The sequence below is a fragment of the Limulus polyphemus genome, unplaced genomic scaffold (genome assembly GCF_000517525.1).
Source record: "Limulus polyphemus unplaced genomic scaffold, Limulus_polyphemus-2.1.2 Scaffold10425, whole genome shotgun sequence".
In the NCBI taxonomy this organism is placed as follows: Eukaryota; Metazoa; Arthropoda; class Merostomata; order Xiphosura; family Limulidae; genus Limulus; species Limulus polyphemus.
Window position 1 is genome coordinate 1 of NW_013676035.1, and position 10,847 is coordinate 10,847.

The 10,847-nt window shown below is 35.5% G+C and overlaps 2 long non-coding RNA genes across 2 annotated transcripts in view; both read left to right on the forward strand.

Moving 5' to 3' along the window:
* The first annotated feature begins 748 nt into the window (after positions 1-748).
* Positions 749-7,122, forward strand: LOC111083629. Its single transcript, XR_002609150.1, has 2 exons — positions 749-890; positions 6,687-7,122. It is a non-coding gene; the product is annotated as an uncharacterized LOC111083629 (long non-coding RNA).
* Positions 7,123-9,354: 2,232 nt separating this feature from the next.
* LOC111083630 overlaps positions 9,355-10,847 on the forward strand; it is a 3,631-nt gene continuing 2,138 nt past the window's right edge. Inside the window, exons 1-2 of the long non-coding RNA XR_002609151.1 lie at positions 9,355-9,695; positions 10,433-10,568. This is a non-coding gene — a long non-coding RNA (uncharacterized LOC111083630). The remainder of the gene's footprint in view (positions 9,696-10,432; positions 10,569-10,847) is intronic.

A 10,847-nucleotide genomic window follows, 5' to 3' on the forward strand; every position in this document is an offset into this window, starting at 1 on the left:
CCTGTGGTATTAAGTTAGTGCCTAGGATTCAAATAACAGTAAAGAAACGCTTGTACTCTTAACTACACTTTCATTATCAGTCTTATCTGGTAAATAATATGCTTACTGTTCAGTTTATCCGCGTGTGTTATAAGTTGTATCCGAATTCTCTGCCTATGTAATTTTAAATAAAGCGATACAAAGTATCACCACCGCGTCTGATTCCAAATATACGACTTTATAAAATGCAAAAATTTTGAAGGACTGTCTTACAACTTTCACCTTACGTAACACTAATAAAATCTTTAGAGGGGTGGCAGTGTTTCGTAGCTGTGTACATTTCTGGCGATGTATGGTACTCAAAACTATATTTACTAGCGAACTCGTGTGTCTATGGCCCACGTTTACAGGGCCACTGTAATATTTTGCACTTTACAGTTTAATTATCATCGACGCTATAATGTAAATTTAGTTTCTTTAACCAAGAAAGCTTCAACATTTTTAATATAATAACAATAAAAATGTTTTTATAATATAAATTATGCCAGAAGAAGAAAGGACAGAATTTAGGGCAGAACATAAAAGTTTACGAACTTAAAACGCTAAAATCCAGGATTTGTTTCCCCAAATTTTGTTCACCATTTATCCATCCAGATTAAAAGATTACCGCTAGATTTGTGATTCTCTGGGATTATCAGTATTCAAAATTTAAACAGCTTTCAGTGGATAATAAGAAAAACAAAATTTTTGTTTTAAGATGGATTATTATTATTTTTTTTTACAGGAATCACTCCTTCTGTATGTGACATTGAACAGGCTATTAACGAGACTACATCATGCTCGAGACAGTTCAAACGGTCCATGACAGACAAAGAGGCCGTGATAAAAGAAAATCCAGAAAGTGTTTGCTGGTGAGTTTAACGTGAAATAAAAATTTCCTACGTAAGCCCCTCTCGGCCAATAATGTTTCTGTTACGAGATGTTTTTCCCCTAATTTGGCCATTTGGGTTAATGGTCTTGTCGCGTGTTCCTGATTATTCTTCATCTTGCTATTAATTCATTGAAAACTGTACGTCAGGATGTGGACAGCGTCCATCTCACCTATCTTTTCGTAGAATATTTAGGTGTTGTCAGGTGAGGGCTACTGGATTCATTATGTTGAGAATCTTAAAATAGGAACAGTCATTTCATAGGGGACAAGCGTGAAGCTGGTTTGGAATGGGGTGGATTTCAAAATATTTGTGACAAGCAAAAGTACCCGTCCCCAGTGATGGCAAAAGTTTATATACAAGATGGTTAAATCCGAGCTCTAGTCATGTTCCCTTAAGTCCGCACTCTTGTGTTCGTGATATTCAAAAAGGTGGGTCAGGGAGTAAAAGTGTTCTATCGATTTTTATCGCTTGCGTCTTTAGAAATTGTCAAATCCCTAGCGGAATATCGAGCTGACCCTCTATTTTAAGAGATAAGAATTTGTAGACGCAAAGGATAAGCAACAGAAACTTTAGTAAAAAGCTCAATCTTTGAAAATTGCATTACAATATTATTAATTGTGTAATGATTTTTCTAAATTTGTGATTGACAATTTTAATTTATAGTTTATAAAAGATTGAACGATAAGTTATAGTGGTCCATGTGGAGCTAACATCGAGTCCCCTTGTAATGGCACGACGTAGGAGTAACGAATAGTCGGACTTCGAGAGTGATCTGGTATAATCGTTAGAGTGACCACACCGTAAAACAGAAAGCACATGATTCGCCTCTTGTTACCAAAGTAACGTTTTCCTGACTTTGGGACTGTGAGATCGTCATATGCGTGACGTTCAAATCCTACTATTCAATCAGAAGGGAGTGGCCCAAGAGTTGGCTTTTGGGTCCTGTTCACTAGCTGCCTTCCTTCCAGTCAAAAATAAGAAAGGGGTATGTGAAGATAGAGCTATTGTGTAGCTTTGCTAAACAACCAGTGAAAAGAGTTGATATAAAATAGAACCTAAGTTGCGATTGGTTGCTATCTAATTGTGTATAAATATTGTTTATTTCATAGCCCAAAAGTATTAGACTTTGGTAAGCTAGCAGAAGGTTATAAACATTAACTCGCTCGTAAAGCTCTGATCAGACGTCTGTTAATTTTGTATATTTTCAATGAAACAAAAATAAAGAACTGGCATTGTTATCGCCATCTAGTGGATAAATTGCAAATATTTCTTTTTGAGGTTACTGTCTTCTCGATAACTTGAGAGTGGTTGGGTTTTCTCCATTCTTCCACCGAAAATGGACAGTAATTGTATATAGTATATCACTGATAATATTTTTGTGGGTGCACGTGTTTATTTCTCTATTAGGTTCAATGTTTTGTTGCACATGGAGATAAGGAATAATGATATTTTGGTTACAATTTTAAAAAAATACTAATTTTGAAGAGATTCTATAAAACAATATCTGTTGTGAATTGAGGAGCTAAGTTATTTGGAGAGACTGATCAGATGTGGAAAATTTTCAAAGATAAATTTCTAAATATTCAAGGTAAACTTTAAGGGTAAAAAAATGTTAGGATGAAGTAGGACCCTTGAGGGATGATAAAGGATGATTCGTATCTGATTATTATGAGAAGGGTTATTAGATTTTGCTTTTTCTTCAGTTTTTACTGACGAAGCTTTAAGCAGTATTCCACATCTTGAACAGTTGATAGATGGAGACAGGATCGAACAAGATGACTGCATTAAATTTGAACTTGTTTAAAAAAAATAGGAAGTTTAAAGAACGATAAGGCTTCTGGACCAGATAATATTTCCCCAAGGGTTTGAAGGAGGTTATGGATTGGATAAGTAAGTCACTTGCTACTATTTCTTGTAAGTCCTTGAATAGTGGGCAGTTACCAGAGGATTGGAAGTTAGTTAATGTTACTCCTCCTTTCAAGGGAGGTGATAAAAATTGTCCCAGTAAATATCGGACCATCAGTCTTGCATCAGTTGTGGTAAAAGTTTGGAAAGTCTGATAAAAGATGCATTCAAAAGTCATTTAACAAAGTTTAGAAATTTTATTGGATAGTCAACGTGGTTTCACTAAGGGAAAATATTGCCTTACAAATCTTTTAACATTCTTTGAAAAGGTTACTACTTATGTAGATGAGGGTAAGGGTGTAGATTTGGTGTATCTGGATTTTCTGAAAGCATTTGACAAGGTGCTACATAAGGGATGGAAGAAAGCAGAGGGTTGTTACAAATGGAGTTCAGCCAAACTGGATTAATGTTACAAGTGAGGTACCTCAGGGCTCAGTCTTATGACCTTTGATCTTTTCGATTAACATCCACGACAGATGAAGGAATGATCAATAAATTAATTAAATTTCCAGATGATATTAAGGTCATGGATGTTGCTAGCTGTGAAGAGGATGCTGCTGATTTACACAAAAGGATTTAGATCATTTAGTGAGTTGAGCAAATAAATGGCAATGGGTTATAATTATAATAAATGCAAGATGATGAATGTGGGTTATCATAATTTTAATTGTAAGTGTAATTTGGATGGGAATAACCTGAACAGTGTCATGAAAAAAAGGGATCTTGATGTAGTGGTTGATCAGTCTCTTAAGCCATCCAAGCAGTGTGCTGTTGCTAGTGGTAGGGCAAATAGGATTTTAGGTTGTATCTACAGAAATATTGAATACAAGTCTAAAGAGGTTATAATTCCGATACGGTATCTTACCTTCTCTCACAGAAAGCTTTAACTACTTGTACTGCCCTCTATCGGCGCAAATTTTCGCTTGCCACTAATTTTGTTACTCACGCTTATTACTTCACACTAACTTGCAAATGATCATGCAGCAACCTTCCACCAATAGGAGTGTGACATTACCCCTATTTTAACTAGCCCCTTTCTAATCATGCACATGTTAATCACTTCTCGATTAGCAGTCCACGTGTTTTTCACTCACGGTTAGCCCCCAGTGGCACAGCGGACTATAGCTGCGGACTTACAATGCTAGAAACCGAGTTTTGATACCCGTGGTGGGCAGAGCACAGATAGCCCATCGTGTGGATTTGTGCTTAATGACAAACAAACAAACCCTTGCGATTTAATTAAACTATCCACACGTTTTTACTTTCATGGATTTCTCCTTCAGTTAGTTTGTTATTTTAAGTTTTCGTTCTGTTCCTGGAAGAGTTACAATTTATATTATTTTATCTTCTCTCCTCATTCCATTTAGGGAGTTATGTGGTCACGACCACGACTGCTCTTACTGTGGCAGCATACTTTCATGAAGTGACCGCTTTGGTCCATTGGAAGTTGACCACTTTCATGTTGTAATCAGAACACACTAATGATTGTCCTAACAAGGTTTTCAGTGATCTTTTAGTTTTGAATTTGGACAGCCTCCCACCCCCACCCCGAGTATGCCTCTAAGTCACGTGTCGTTTCGTGGGACTTGGCCAGATCTTTTTCCCCCTTTGGTGGGTTTGTTATTCAGATATGTTATGTTTTGTACTTATCTCCCAGTTCCTATGTTCCATCATTGCCCTTCTAGAATGTTCTGTTCCCACCACCTCCTTTGTCAGGTCAGGCCTCTCTGAGGCTATATGGTACATACTGCTCTCGTCCTTGGTTCCAGAGTCTGTTTGTTTCTTTCATGAAATCCTCACCTTTTCCTGAATGCACAATACCACTCAATTTGAGAGTGGAGCAATAGCGTGACACCCTTAATAACACAGACCTAAGGTACAATTCAGATGCCACCAGGAGTTGGATGTAACATTCTACCATATATATAAACGAAAAATATAAAAATACAGTTTGCCCCTCTGGATGTCTTCCCGGGAATTGGGTGTTGGTCAGAGACATTCCAGCCACATAAGTCCTCAAATGTGTTTGGCTGGTACCCTCTTCGTACCACAAACTGGACGATAAATTCCCAATGCTGCCAGGTTTTTGACCAGAGATGAGCACCCACCTGGGCTCTCCTCCTTCCTACCATCTGCTAGATGTCTGTTCCTGGTGAATCTGGTGTTGGTTGTGTTGGAGGTGCAGAGATGTGGAGACAGGTCCTTGGTATGGGAGCTCCTCTTCCCCGTCAGTACCCGTTTTTGAGGTGAAAGGTAGAGGACCCTCTTCCTACTGTGGACTTGATGTACAATTCCGGATGCTGCCAGGTGTTAATTGAGGTTGAACTCCCATTTACAGTCTGTCACACCCTAGCCACTCTACACACACTATTTCTGTATTTTTGCCCCCCCCCCTCCAAGTTACCACCCTTTACGTGTTGGTGACACATTACTAAAGAACGAAGAGTATATCTGGCTCAGGATTGGTGTGGTCTCCCACTGGTGTGTTGTTTTTAATCCCTTATCACGCCTTATGGTCTTCCGTTGGGCACTTCCTAAAGGGAGATTGCCTTCTCATCGGCCCTCCACCAGTTCAATGTGGGATTCTAGCTTTTTTTGTGAGAGGAGGTAAGATATCGTATCGGAAGTTAACATTTTCCTAAACTGAAAATGTATTTCCTATAGATACTTACCTTTTATCACATTTCCCACCTGTCCTTCCCAGTTCCAGTGTGAATTGGTTTGATTAGTTATGACCAATCTCGAAGTGATTAACATGTGCATGATTTACGCCAGTAGAGGGCAGTACAAGTCGAGAAAGCTTTTTATGAGTGCAATCAAATAAATATCGGAAATATATCTTCAGTTTAGAAAAATGTTAACTTTGATTGTATAGGTCACTGGTTAGGCCACATTTGAAGTATTGTGTTCAGTCCTGGACTCCTTACCTTAGGAAGGACATTGAACTGTTAGAAAGGGTTCAGAAGAGGGTTACTCGAATGGTGCCTGGGATGGAATGGTTGTCATACGAGGAAAGATTGAAATCTCTCAAATTGTTTTCTCTTGAAAAAAGAAGAGCTATAGGGTATCTGATTGATAGGATTAAAATTGTAAAAGGAATTGATAGTGTTGATGCATCATCTTTTTTCATACTTAACAGTAAGAACAGTAGGACTAGGAGATACGAATATAAATTTTGGCAAGGTAGAAATTATCTTCAGGTAAGACAGTTTTATTTTTCTAACAGGATAGTTGGCCTTTGGAATGGGCTGCCTTCTGATGTTGTGGAGGCAGTAAATATAAGTGAGTTTAAGAGAAAGCTTGATAAGTATATGAATGATAAGGGCTGGCTTTAAGATTTTTTAAATTTATTTATTAATAGTTTAGTATAGAGAATGGGACAGTCGAGATGAACCAATAGGTCCCATGTTGTCCCAAAACATTATGTTATGTCCCAAAGTCTCTGATGGGTGTTTCTACTGTGAGCTTCAGATTCTGGTGGGTGGTTCTACTGTGGGCTTCAGATTCTAGTGGGTGGTTCTACTGTGGGCTTCAGATTCTGGTGGGTGGTTCTACTGTGGGTTTCAGATTCTCACAGTAGAACCACCCACTAGAATCTGAAACCCACAGTAGAACCACCCACTAGAATCTGAAGCTCACAGTAGAACCACCCACCAGAATCTGAAACCCACAGTAGAACCACCCACCGCTTCAGATTCTGGTGGGTATACTTGAGACTAGTTCCACAGTAAAGCCACCAACCAGAACCTGAAGCCTACAATAGAGCCATCTACTAGTCTCAAGTATACCCACCAGAATCTGAAGCCTACAATAGAGCCATCTCTTTGTTGTACATAACATATCGATATTTTTTGTTTTTTTGTTCAACAGGAATTTCTGCAAGTTGCACTCGTGTCACGAAGACGCAGTGAAGAATTCAAGTTGTGAAAGAGAAATAGAATATTTTATAGAAAGTAACATTTACGTTGCAAGAGCAATTGTCCAACGGGCCTATAAGGTTAACTGTACGAATTACTCTTGTGTTAACCCTAACACTTCTATGAAAGTTGCAGTATCGCCTGTTTGTTCCATTATTCTATTTTTGGTATTCATCTGTCAGTTCGACTGAAGACCAGGCAACAAACGGACATATCGTTGGAAGTAGCTGCCTTTTTCTATTTCGTTTCTAAAATTTAAAAACAAATGTTTTTGTTTACTGTTGTATTATGCTTATAAACTAATTTAGTTTTTTATGGAAAACATGACAACGTTTCTAATAATATTGCATTGATTTTTAAAGTTTTAATAAAGACTCGTTGAGGATGGTTTGGCTGTCTTTTTTTTTATTTTTTCCATTTGTTTTTGAAAATGATCCGATCTAACCACGTTTTTCGACCCATCAATAATGATGTTATTGTTTGTGATAAAAGGGGCTAACTACCAAACACTGTAACTTAATATACTAAGTTCAAAATACGTTATCAATGCATTGTTTATTTTATTCAAATTTTAATATTTGTTTTACTAGTAGTACATTATTATCACAAATGAATCAGAAAACATCTGATTCAATACGTTCGTCAATGCTTCAATCGTATAACTGAATTTTTTTATACTAAATTGTTTAGTTTTTCGAAATGAGTATTTTACGTATTTCATTCTTTTATTTCTTTATATATATATATATTAAAGTTTTAATCAATGAATTACGTTGTAAAGTTGTAGTTGCTCTGAGTGCCATCTATGGACCGAAATAATGCATAAGGTAAAATCTTGTATCAAACAAACATATATGAAGCTTTTTAATTGGAGTTCTTGTTCTTCTTTTTTTAATTTAGGAGTAAATGAAATATCCGAATAGTTTCCATAAAACGTATTTGAGATATAAATATATGTAGTAAGTTATTACATTTTAAAACTGAATTCAATATTTTTAGTTTCCACTTTACTGAAGCGATTTGCTTTGAGTGCATTTAACACAAACATCGATAAGCTCTCAGCCTGTTTAAACGCTTTCGTTCAATTATCTTTCGTTGTCGCTGGGATTACAAAAAAAAAATCTTGTCGTTGATTAAATATTCATGAGAACAAACAAAATTAACCATTTATGAACATAAATGAAAAAAAATATTCAATTCCCTCTAATAAAGCATTATATATACTAAGCCAAAACTTGCTTCAAAATTAAATTGTCTATCTAACAACATTCATTAATAAAGGAAAATATTAAGTACTGTTCTTATGCAAATAATGTGTGCTTCAAAATTAGATTCTCGGACCGAAGTATAAATAAACATTTGGAAAAGTTTTATCTAACAAACTGTATGAAATCCAAAAAACTGAGAGTGTAAAAAGATTTGTTAAAAGTATCTAAGTAAAACTCTACTAACAATTCGATCACTTCATAATTGTTTTTTCCCTATCAGGACGCCCGCTATCGGTGGATGCTATACGTAATAAATAAAATCCAATACCAACAAAAACATATAACATAAGATATAAGTACTTTTTATTTCTCTACGTTGATATTATTAGCTAAGGTTATCTCTTTGGTGTTTTGTTGTTGTTTTGCGCCCACCTCCCAGGTTTTTTTAAGTATGCATATATGGGCCAGATTCTTTACAGTAGGTGTCTGTGATTTGTTGATGATAAATTTCAACAATAAATGCACAGCACACAATCCACTGATTTTAAAATAATATATTTAAAACAAGTCAAACGCGTGTACAAAAATTCGTTACACTATTGGTTATCACAGTTGTATCCAGAGCTTTAAATAACTGTCTCTTTTACGACAAAAGTCCACACAGGTAGGTTCAGTTATTTTTTTACCTCCTTTAACAAAAATTATTCTCCTCTACTCTGTTATCACAATACAATCAGTGATAAATTCACTTACGTTACATTGTTCGTTACCACATTTGTATCCATAGCTTTAAATAATTCTCTTTTACGTCAAAAGTCTACACAGGCTGGTTCAGTTACTTTAGAGCCCAATTGACAAGTCGAATTATTCTTCTCTGCTCTGTTATTATGATACAATCTGCGATTATTACACTTCAAAAAGTCGCCACTATACACACTTTATGGCTAAACTCACGATCACCCAATCTAACTTCACTTTTAGTTTTATTAACTTATTTACTTGCACTAACTTGGTCTCCTATATGTATATTGCCAGACTGAGGCCTAGAACTTTCCACTACGAGACGTTATGATGTAACAATACTCACTTAAAGCAACGAGAAAAATTCAGAAGTTTGAATTGAACTACACAACAAATGATTTGTAAGCAAACTTGCCATAAATATTGCTTCTAAAAATAACTTACTTTAACATTCGCACTATATAAACTAAATAATACTCTCGTATTAAACTTACAATGAAAGGTTGTATATCTAACAAAGGTTCAAACACTTTGTATCATTGCAAAAAAAAAACCTGCACACATACGTATATTACTGTACGTACGTATCACTGTAATACATCCTGTATATATTATTATACATATACATTAATTAGAATTGAGCTGCACAACAACTGTAATGGTCCAAATGACTGGTCGATTTTCATAATGTTGTCTGGTATACGGTCATTTGATAGATACGTACAAACAAACCACTTAGCGTGTTTTCTTTTACCTGCCTCTGACGTAAGAGTAATAATAATAACTTTGATTTAAAAAAAAAACTTCTCATGCGATGACAATGCAGATAATTTCATTTCAGTACTTAAAGCTACACTTGGTGACATATAAATATAAAGCTATATACTATCCAGTCGTGGACCTCACAAAAAAAATTACCTGAAAGCGTTGAAAGATTTACTTGTTCTGAGGGGTGGTGCGAAGTTCTAGAGAAATGAAGATTGTTATTGGTTTTGTCTTGTTATTTCATTTTGGTAAGTACACAGTTTTCTTTGTATGTATATCGTGTAACTGAAAAGAAAATTTGTTGTTCTGCAAAATAATTAAATAAGTAAGGCATTAATGTAAGTGTTTATGCAAAGTGGGCGCCAGACCTGTAGTAATCTTGGTAAATAAATATTGTCACTAAATATTTTTCTACAGTTTTTTTTTTTATACTGTAATAATTTTGTATGTTTCTTCTTAAGCACAAAGCTAGGCAATAGGCTATATGTGCCGTATCGAAGCAAGAATTTTAGCGTTATAAGCCTTCAGACTTTCCGCTGCGCCACTGAGGGGGGTGGCTACTGTATTATTCAAAACTAAATATTTGAAAATATTCATTTGTGTAATAAAAAGCAAAATGCGACAATACAGCGCGTAGCGCTCTCTATTCATACTACTGATTTTTATTTCTTTATTTTTTCGTAAGTAAAAATAAACTTTGAACAGGATTTAAAGGCAAAGCATGTTAAAGAATTAAAAACTAGAATCACTACAACTAAAACTGAAGTAATAGAGGCAAAGATCATGCTCAAAAACATGTCACGAGTAAGCCTCGAACTTAGAATCTTCTCATTATTTGTCTATAGCACTACAGCCATTGGGTCGACGCTGATCCTCTTTGGTATAATTTCTTAAGGTTATTATTTACTAAAGAATTTATTGTTTATATTTTTTTATACCGAAAACCGCTTGCTGTAATTTGTACAGAATTCACCTTGGCTTTCAGCTTTTCTCGTTAACGCCATCTGTGATAGAAGATTAGATTCTGAAGAAAATCACAAGTGTAGTCAAAAGTTCGCAGAGGATTTAGTGTCTGCTCAACAAGAGGATAATGAGATAGAAAGTTACAGGTTATAGTGTTGGTAAGTGTCACAAACATTGTTACAGGTTACAGTGTTGATAAGTTGTCACAAACATTGTTACAGGTTATAGTGTTGGTAAGTTGTCACAAACATTGTTACAGGTTATAGTGTTGATAAGTGGTCACAAATATTATTAAAGTGTTGATAAGTCGTCACAGAGTATTACAGATTACAGTGCTGATAAACTGTAATATAGTGTTAGATATTCTAGTGATGATAAGTAGTCACAAGTATTGTTATATACACCTGGAAAAAAGTTAAGCACCCCCGTGTTTTTTC